This window comes from Halyomorpha halys, unplaced genomic scaffold, assembly GCF_000696795.3.
Source record: "Halyomorpha halys isolate HHAL.00 unplaced genomic scaffold, Hhal_1.1 Scaffold2351.1, whole genome shotgun sequence".
Classification (NCBI taxonomy): domain Eukaryota; kingdom Metazoa; phylum Arthropoda; class Insecta; order Hemiptera; family Pentatomidae; genus Halyomorpha; species Halyomorpha halys.
The window spans coordinates 53,942-65,390 of record NW_027116459.1 but is presented as its reverse complement, the minus strand read 5'-3'; positions in this window follow the sequence as shown (position 1 = coordinate 65,390).

The following is an 11,449-nucleotide window of genomic DNA, read 5'->3' as shown; positions in this document are numbered from 1 at the left end:
GATAAAAACGTTAATTTTAGAACAAACTTTGCCGAAAATTACTTTCATTTAAAACACACGTTTAATGCATATATACTATATATATATATGCATTATATTATATGTATAACGCAAAATCAGTAGAATATTTACAAATATAGAAGTTATTTCAATATCAACAAATATTTAAGTTATTAGGTTCAAAGAGTACAAAGTGAAACAATATCTTGAATATTTCCACATTCATATTTTAATTTAATTTTGCTTTAACTTTTCCCAAAATAGAGTCAATTTCTATTCATATAAGTCACCTTTTTTTTTTTTTTTTTCTTTATCTTATAACTACACATCATCTGAATATGTGTACTCAAATTACATAATATCTGGTAGACATGAGGGAAGTAATAAAAAAAAATGAATCAGTTAATCTGGTTTAACTCAGATTTATATATTTCATGTATAATTGTTTTCAAATCATATACAACTTCATATTTTCGTAATTTGTACGTATATCAATTGTTTCATATAATTTATTTATGATAAAAGTTTTGATTTTTATTAATCTCATTATTAATTTATTGATGAGGATAGGTTTACTACTACTTAAAAATACAAGGACCACTAAATACGTTAAAGCTACTGAACATATTCAGGCAATCTGTTCCAAGTTAAGATAACTCATACTCATAGTCTAAAAGTGACTTATTCAGAAAAGTTGCCTTCACTTTCCAAGATTTCCTACGAAACTTAGTTTGTCGGCTGAGATGCGTAATATGCTGAATTCACCGAGGCTGCTTACAAGATAAATACTGATGAGTACGCGGTAAAGTTTATGTGAATTTCAACAATAAATATTTCTCACAAATAAGGTTGAAATGAATAAAAAACAAGTAATGGAATCTCAACTAAGATACTATTCTTTGAGAATTTTTCTAATATCGCATTGATGTAACATTTACAATAGTTATTTGTTTGTTATAAATAGTTACAATATTAATAATAACTTCACGGTTATAAACACCTTCTAAACTACGCATGAACTCTTCTAAAATATACCAACATTGAAAAAATAAATTAATAAAAATAAGGGAATGAAAATAATTATTAATTCGTAAAGAGTTTATATTACGAATTAATTTTTATTTTTGTAAAATAAAAATAGAAATTTTTATTTCAAAAAATTCTAACTCCAATAATCTCTTAATTTTTTTTTTTTTTTTTTTTTTTCCGAACCCTCTAAAAACAGAAATAAAATGTGAATTAGTAGTGCATTACTGTGCAAGAAAGAAAAGTAATTCGTGTTGTGTCTTACCTTTTACTACCTTTGGTATTTTAAGGTTACCTGTTATATTTAATTTTGCATATGTGTTATCCATTCAGGAGCTATTTTGAGTCCGGAGGTGTGTTGTATCGCATATATGATAAAAAATAAAATAAAAATAAAAATAAAGATAAATAAAAAATAAAAATAATAGAGACATTATTATTATTATCTATTGTCTCTTAATTCTTATCTGCCAAAGCCTAAAGTAAAGATTTTTGTAACATTTTGAAACGAGAATAAAATATTGACCTAGTTAAAATTTAAAACAAAATTGTAAAATAAAAATTACGTGACATTGCCCCATAGCTGGATTGCTGCTACATGTAGCTGTAACGAGCACGCCGTACCTAGAGCAACAGTATTGTCGCAACATTAAATGATGTCATGACGGAAACTATCATACAGTTTACAACATAATAGTGGTCATAGGCTAATTAACCCCAAAACTTACAAATTGTTTAAAAAATAACATAAAACGAATATGAATTTAAAAAGCAACTTTTATTCAACTGCTGTTAAATAATTTGTATCGGGTAATTTTTTTTTTATATGACTAGTGCTTGAAGAGAACAAATTAATTATTTATTACTCATCAGGATAATGAATATTTCTTATTTTGTTTGTAATAGAAACGTTTATTTGAGTAATCTCATAAAGGAATAAATTTTTTGGAACGGCAAAAAATGGTTCAAGATGGCCCAAAACTTGTATAAATTTAAGTGTGAAATTCCTTCCTAGTTATTTACATCCGGACTAAGGTTCTATATACTTAACATAATTAATTATTCCTAAGTAATCTAGTTCATCTACAATTTATTACTTTACAACTAGTTAAATATTATAAGCTCTTCATAACTCGTTTATTGATAAATTTTAGTTCATCAATCTTGTATATGATTAATTTTGAGAAAAGCCAAATTAAGATTATTACCTTATTTTATATTAATACGTATTTTATCATCCTTCTATGGATTTATATTTATTTTTAACGATAGACTTATAACATGGTAGTTAGTAGGTATGTTATGATTTTAATAGCTCAAATTACTCATTGATATTCCGTGAATATTTTGATTCTATTTGAGCTTAAAATATTGAAAAAAAAATGTTTAGTAAATCTGTTCGCTAACTATAGCTTATTACCTATTTTTAAGCGAAATGGTCAACCGACTTTTGAGTTCGATGGCTAAAATTACTTTCGTGAACATTTCGTAGAGCTCAAAGTACTGAAAATATATTTTTATTGTATCTGAAATTTGTGGAAATGGGTCTGGAGCTCGCTGCCGGTGGCCGTTATGAGAAACACTGCACTGTAAATATTTGTGTATACCTAAGGTTTAGATTACATTACATATATGACGTAGTGTAGCGAGCGATTTATAAGCAATATCTTCCATTTTTCATGCAATTACTTAAAAACCTGCAAACTTAGAATAAAAATAATTAATTTAAAAAATAAATAATATCATATAATCATATCCGATCTACAGGACGGAACGTTACTACTAATCTGTTAAACATATTGGTGGTTTGTTTGTGAAGTTATCTACATATAATGAAACTTCGAACGTAACTCAAGACTTCTGAAAATTCATTAATTATTTGATTTATGTTTACACGCAAATAGGCAAGGAGATCTCTGTATGTTAACACGCATGAGATGGAATGTACTCGTATTTACATTGTGCCGTAATGGAAAGCACTCAACTACTAGTTTCATTATTCGAAGGCAACTTCACAAACAATCCATCAATATGTTAATGAACATATGAAGTAACGCTCCATTCCTTAGGACGGATAGGGTTTTCCCTTATTGGTGTTTTTGTAAAATTAAATCAGTTGTTATTATTCATTATAGTTTGTAGTTTAAGTGTAATATTTCAGGATCGTCTAGCGAAATTTTTGCTTATATCAAAAGAAACTTTTCTCCGAGCTAGAAACCTTACTCTGAGCTGCATATTGAATATTTAATTTTCGTAATTTCATTACGATTTATATAATTTCTTGTACATAATAAAAACTATACATAAACTATTTATTCCGGTAAAAATTATTCAACATTTTATCACTAGCCGAAATCAGTCTTTTCTTCTACTTCTCATATTGATAAATACATTTTTTTTTTAATTTTGAATGTTAAAAAAATATATTTGAGTTTTAACTTTCCGCTAATACCTTTTTTTTTTTTTTGTTCAAATAACTGTAACTTTATATAACTGCTCATAAAGGTCAAAAGGTCCTGAGGCGCCGAAGACAGGATAATTCTGAGCCAATGTGACAGATGGAATCCTTCAGTTACGACTTGGAGGAATAAACGTCACGGGAGTCATTAAGTAACCCTTCAGTTCCTAATGGAACGGTTCATCAACTTAGCCACAGAGCTAACATCAGCCTGAGGGGAGGGGGAGGGGAGGATTGAAGAGATTAATGGCACAACAAAAATGGTATTCTTTTCATTTAATTAACTTTTTTAAACTTTCCTTAATTCATTATTCAAACACAGGAGTAGATAGATAGGCAGAATGTTCATTAGATTTGATCTAATAAATACATACTGTTTAGAGTCAATTATAGACAATCAATATTGACCGAAGGCGTTTTATGGGCGCCAAAATAAGCTTTTAAAGCGATTTTAAATAACCACTTAGTATGAGTATATCTCGATGTTTCGAAAATAAAACCAGAACAGCAGTCGATTCTACCTTAATTATTTGTCTTAGAGCTAAAATATCAAACTGGTCACAACGTATAAGAATTAATAATTCGCAGTTAGTATTTTATTTTATTCGATCAATATCTGGTGATTTCGCTATTCCAATAATATAAAACGTTATAATAAATTAAAGTACTGAGCTCAGTTAGAAAAATTCCTATCATAAATAAATGAAAATCTAAATACTAGCTGTACTAGCCTCTATATCCTTCAAATAACGCGCAATGCCTCTTGTATTAACAAAATTTTATTATTATTTATATGACCTTTAACACTTGACACTAACAAAGTTCTATCCAGTGTGCATATTCCAATACCCAACCATATTTAACAACTGATATTCCTCTTCAATACATAAAAACACTGCTTCAACTACGACTCTATAGTAAATACATTATCAATATCACACTAACGCGTGAACCAAACGTGCATAATCGAACCACTACACAAATGCACAATATGTAACTCAAAAATGACCAAAACATTTTTATATTTTAATAAGCTGCCGAATTTACAAATGCTACCGATAGAATGATCTACCGTAAACCGTCCAAGCCAACAGATTTCAGATCAATGAGTTATTAATCTTACTTTTCTGTTCTAAGAAATTTTCATTATTGCTTTATGTAATATATAGTAGAGAATATATTTTCACTTACCATTATTCGGAATATATAGTAAGGGAATATACTTTCAATTACAAATATATGGAATATATATTGAGGGAATATACTTTCATTCACCTATATATAGAATATATAGTAAGGGTACTTTCACTTACAAATATGTGGAAAAAATATTAAGGGAACATACTTTCACTGGCTATGTGGAAAAAATAGTAAGGGAATATACTTTCATTTACCTATGTATGGAATATATGTTAAGGGAATATACTTCCATTCACCAATACATGGAATATCTAGTAAGGGGGAGTTTTGCATAATTTTGAATTCGAGTTTTCGACGAAAATCAGTTTTCCCAAGTCCCATGAGTCTCGCGAAATAGTCTGTATGCAGCTTAGCTTAAAGAAGTCGTAGGAAACTGAAATTAAATATTTAAGGCGAGCATATGCTTGGGGTGTGATAGCAACGTTTTGGTCGGCAAAATTGACTGATCGTAAGTTTAACATTATATAATACATTTTTTACTTTTTTTCGATTTTCTGCAAAACGGGTCGAACGATCTAAATAAAACCAGGTGATTCAATGAGCAATTAAGTATTCATTAATACCAGATAGATCTTATTATCATTGTAATAGCCTAACAGGGTTTAAATGCCCAATTGTCTAAAACTCTAACTGTAAAGTACCTTTATTTTTGTTTATTTAAAATAAAAAACCATTTCTCAATGTTGAAAATAATAAAAACATAGAAGACTAAAAGTTAATTAAAAAATTAATGGAAAAATATAGACAGGTTCTAATCTGAAAAAAATCGTGACTATCCCAATCACTAAAGGATGTGTAAGACGTTATATTCTTTATGATATTGCATTCTTGGCCCAACAATGTAAGTATTCGTCATGTTCACATCAAGAACCGTTATTTTTTTATAGATTTTTTTTTATTCAAAATTCACAAAAAATAGCGATAACTAAAATACAAGTCCATCAATCTATTCAAAACATGGGGACGGAGGTAAGTAGGGCGGTATAAATAAATAAGTAGTTTTATTAAGTAGCATACTCAGCATTAAAGCGTTCATAATTAAAGTTGTATACATCTGTGTACATTATTATTTGTTTTATCTTGTTATTCTTTTATTTAAAAAAAAAAGTAATAATGAAATGGAGAAAAAAATCTATATTCTAAAATATTTTATTATTATGTAATATAAAAGATTATTTTTATTTATATATCTTTTTTTATATAACTCTAGTGAGGTAGAATATTATTTTTATATTTATTTGATTGTTTATAACCTGAGCTTACTTATTTTATTAATGTATTGATATTTTATAAATAGTTTACTACTATGTCGAATTGTGGCCCACTTTATTTGTATGGGGACTGAATCCAAATACGAATAAACAAAACATACACAAAAAAAATAATAAAACTGCGACGATTTTTTATTACGATGTTTTATTATAATAAAATGTGGGTTTAATATGGTTCACAAGATTTTTTCCTTAGCCTTTTTGATTGATATTTTTTAATTTGTTTATGCATATTGTTTGCCAACGTAATTTATATTAAATACAATGTTTCTATTTTTATAATATAAAGTAATATTATAAGGCAAGCAACAAATATTTTAGAAAAGATGTACCTCAGGACACAAACGAAATTGGCAAAATGACAGGAAAAGCCCAGTTGTGGTCGGACTGGGCACCTACACACAGGTGGCTCCCACCTAATTCCAATTTTTCCTCTTCGGCTACCTCACAAACTTATTCACAGCTACTGGTTCATTTTTTTTTTCATCCCTCTCTTCTCCTAACATCAAAAATAATCTTTAAGATAATAAGCGTTGAATTTCAAATTCTTCCTGTACTATCAATTTAAAACGTAATACATATTGGTCTTGAATTCAATCTAAAAGCTGATGTAATGTATTTTTACCATGTTAGTTGTTTAAAATATACAAATATATTAGTATAAATAGTTGCAGTGATAACAAACTATCATTATTCAAAGTTTGGCATGTTTATGAGTATTTATGTTTTCAAACTGCTCTCCTGAAAAGTTGATTCTTTTTTTAGTTGTGACAATTTTCTATCAGTGCAGCGAAAAATCAGTTAAGATATTTAACTATAAGGGTCTATAAGAGTTGAAGATTAAAAAATAAATTTATGTTTCATTTGAGATATATTGTAACTTGAGGTAAATTCCACACTCTTTATTAATTAGTAAATCGGCCTATGAAATGTCTCATTTCTTGTAGATAAGGGTCAAGATGACAATAAATATGTTTTATCGTCAATAAAGTGAAATAAAGTTCCAAACTTTCTTTTTTTTTTCTTACCCTCCATTTTTATTTAATTTGTAATTTGGATATATTTCCTACTTTTGGAAAATTCGAAAGGTAAGATTTTTTTTTTCATTTCACATTCAACCATACTTTTCTCTCTTTTTCCTTGGCAACTTTACTAGAGAGGGTTTTATTTTATAATTGTAATTGCCCCGTACCAATTCACCATTGCCTGCATTTTAGGAATAGCAGCCTTATGTTATTATGGACAATGATAATGAATGAAATTAAATAATTTTACGATATAGAGAAATAAAACAAACAATACTGATAGAAAAAATATACAAACCTAATAAAAAAATGTATGTAGTGGGAAATAATAACTATGATTCACTATGAATTGGTAACGATTTACGTGATCGGGGCGTTGTATGATCTATGTTTATGATATTCTATTTTAGTTAACCTTAATAAAGTGTTAAGGTATTTTTGAGCAGCCTCTCATATGTCTTATTTGAGATTGATTGAGGTTGCTGACTAACAATGTTGATAAATAGCCTTTCACAGATTCTTGAGAAATTAATAAAGACAATAATTTATTCTTTGAACGAATGGTCAGTGCTTCACCAATCTAGGCATCTAGAGGACTAAAAACCACTAAATCACACATAAAAAAATAGAAACTACTAATACGCACGGTATATATTATAATACACAAGAAAATAAAATATGTATTATAACTCATAATTTCTTTAATTGTAAAGATTAATTTAGTTTTGAAAAGGCTACTCCAGAGCATTGCATTGTAAATCGGTAACATAAAAGATGTCACAATTGGAGAGAAATAGAGTCTACCAAACTGGTATCTCACAATTTTAAATCTTACATCTTACCTTTTAAAAATAACACGTTTAAATATTTAGTTAATTTATCACTAACAGCAAATTTATTATATTAAATTTGTTGTATATATTTTTATACAGTTGTAAATAACAATAAATTATAAAAAAATATTTACTATATTGCTTAGTTATCTAATGAATCTGCGTCAGTCACATAAGGAATACATTTTTTTATTACACATATATTTATATATAAATATAAACAAAAGCAAATACACCCAATAATCAAAAAAGTAAAATAAAACTTTCTAACCATTTTAGGAAATAAAGTGTTTGTTCTAGTCTGCAGAATGGTTAGAACTATGAATTGAAAAAAATAGAACTACACAAAACTTCATTTGATATTCAAGATCGTTCTTATTGTGACTTATGTGTATCGGTGCTTCAGTCGTTGCTCCTAATGCCATCCATTCTCCGACGTTACTATTCGGCCTTCTCACATAACCGGGAAGACCCGGTTTCGGACAGTAAAACTGGCGTTTCTTTCGACGGCTGATGACGCGGCTAACGACGAGCACCCCGCCTGGCGCCCACTCACCCCTCATATGAACCCTCAAGACGAAAATATTGATTTTGACGAGGAATGAACGCTCTGAAAGGAGATCATCATTGTCTTCTGGATATGTCTTTATCGACTACAGTCTCGTCCCGAAAGATTACTTCCGAATGCGGATGTAGATCAAGCTGGAAATGATTTCCCAAGCATAATAGAAGTGGCCTTCTTCAGAATGAATTTATTTAACTTTTCAATTAGTTATGTTAAGTTTATTAAATCTAAAGTATCGTTGCGATAAAGCTGCATTATTAATAAGCATGAGATAATCAACCCACTGGATTATAATCTTTGAGTGAATAATCGATCGTTACATACAGTCAAACAGGTATACATTAAAAGAAAAAAAAATATAATCACAGATTTCTTCCTCTTCATAATTTCAAAAGACCAGAGCATTAACACGAGCAAGTTTTTTTTTTTTCATTTTCGAGAGAGGTAGATGTACCCAAAGGTAGTGGAGGAATTCCCTGAAAGATGTAATGTTATTCTCAGAATATTAATTACAAACAAATAATAATTAACCAGCAAATTCGAAGCGGTTTTAAAAGAAAAGGGAAAAACGTTTATAGCTTCGTGTAACGGGTGAGAAACATCTCCCTCTCGACTTCCGGCTGGAATTCCCAGAGCCCATTATGCTTATATGTACCACCTCTTTTCTTCTTATTATTCGGCTCAACAACCCATTAGCAAGTCATGGCCACCTCGATCAGCGCCTTCAGTTGTTATGGTCTTGTGCACCCACCTTCCAGTTACGAGTTTCAGGCAGGCATCTTGCACCAAGGTGCCACACTGTCCTGCCATCTTATGTCGTCCTAACCACTTTGTCCGAAGAAGCACCTCGGTAAGAATCTTCTTCAGAATTACTGAGTTATTTATCCTGGCCAAATTGCAAGCCAGTCGCAGCTTTCCAAGGCTGATGACTCGAACATCTGGCTTTTAAAGGTTATACAGCTACTTGAATAGTGGTACATCTCACAAAAAAAAGTTTTTATTTTATTCAGAATTGGACTTATTCCAAAGGTTTATTCAGAATTGGACTTATTCCAAAGGTTTATTCAGAATTGGACTTATTCCAAAGGTTTATTTAGAATTGGACGAATTCCGAAGATAATACCTAAGTTTGAAATAATTTCTTTAGCGATGTCATCGTAAAGGTATTCCAGTTCTTACAAATTCATTCCAGTCTATTGTACAATGTATGGAATATCACTAACATAAAATATAAAAAATTCTAGATGTGCCACTTTTTGTGCAAAGCAGTGCTATGTGTAACTATTATTGTGTTCTGACATTTCGGCTTAAAGACGTGTCTTAAGGAAATCATAAACGGATATAAATTTGTTCTAACCTGAGCCGGAGAATTAGAATTAACGTTAACGTTTGTAACTTAGACGATAAATGAATATAACATTACGTGTTTATAATGGCTAGGTTAAGGTTAACAGTAGCTACTAACTACTAGAGAGTCTCACTGGATACTTTAGAAGACAGTTAACAAGTAACGAGGGATTAAACAGAATGCCTTGTTTGAAAGGATTCTTTAGTGGCCGTAGCCGGAGGCATGCATTATTGTGTCAATGATTATGTAGTCACAAAGAGGCAACTTAAACACTTTCCCAGCTTGAGTCCTGCATAAAATACTTCACCTTTGTCCTTAATACCCTCCCCTTGTTCCCCCATTCCCTCAACACGGGTTGTCTTAGTAACATCTTAAGCAATCATCCTTAAACTTCAATAGACAAGAATAGAGGAAGTTATTCTTACAATCATAAGAGCATGATAATATCAAACAGTAAATTTTTAGTGGTTTCCTTATAAGTTCTAATATCCAAAATGAACATTATGCATGACTATATAGAAACAAATACTGTTTGGGAGTTACGAATTTCATAAGTTACTGATCTAATTTGCACATTTGGTGTCACATAAAACATGTATTGTAAGGAAAATATTCCCAATATAAAGGCCGTGAAATTCTGAGTATGATACCTGAAAGAACTGGTACTCACTAGTAGTTACTACGTGGTATCATTTGACACCTACGTATTGATAAAATAGAATATAAAAATTATGAGTTATTCCATTTATCAGGGTTTTACTATGATTCCACAGCATAGATCACGACTTTCCATAAAAGTGTAAATTAATTACTCCTATATAGATTCCAGACTCATGAATTTGTACTATTTTCAAGAGTCCGTGATATTAAAATGGTACTATGATCTGGCAAAACTCCTCAATTTACGGTTAAAACCTAATTGAGTCAGCCAGTGAGGGTTAGAAATGCAGGTATTAAACAAAAAATCATTCATTTCATCACTCATTTCATTACATCATCATCAATAAATTAATATAATTTGGGTTCATTTGTGCTAAATACTTTAAAAAAGAAAACAAACAGAATATATCAAAAGTTATTTCCTTCCGTTAACCAAGAGGGCCAGTGGTCAAAAACTAATTTTAGGACTACATGGAAACTAGTTAAATTTTATTTAATTAAGACGCGGTAATTAACAAAAATATTTTCTTATACAAGTACAATGATGTATAAAATAGATTCGGATATATTGTTTTCATTTTGAAACATTGAAAACTGCATAGAACATCAAACAATTAAACATAGAAATGTTTTTGAATGAGATGATTTTAAAACGTTTAAATATTTTAGATATATATTTATGATTTTTTTTTCCTTCTCCTTTATTTAAGTGTAAAACTGATTTATCCTGAGTAGAGCAGGGAGGGTGGGTTATCTTACAGAGCAAAAACATTTCATTACCTACGTGATTTATTTTTAATTGGTTGTGTTTTTATAAGGATGCTCAAAAATAGAATCAGCGACCTTCCACTCCAATGGCTTTTACCTCGATGACAGGCTAAAACAAGATATAGTAAAATTGAAACTTCAATTCGTTTTGTATCCGTAGTCATATATTCTTAAAATATACGCCTGAATGCTGGTGGTAACATTCGTGAGAATATGGGATACTTTATTATAGATTTTATTAATTCCCGTTGAAGACATGAAATATTAATAAAAAAAAAAGAAGTGTTTTCATTCA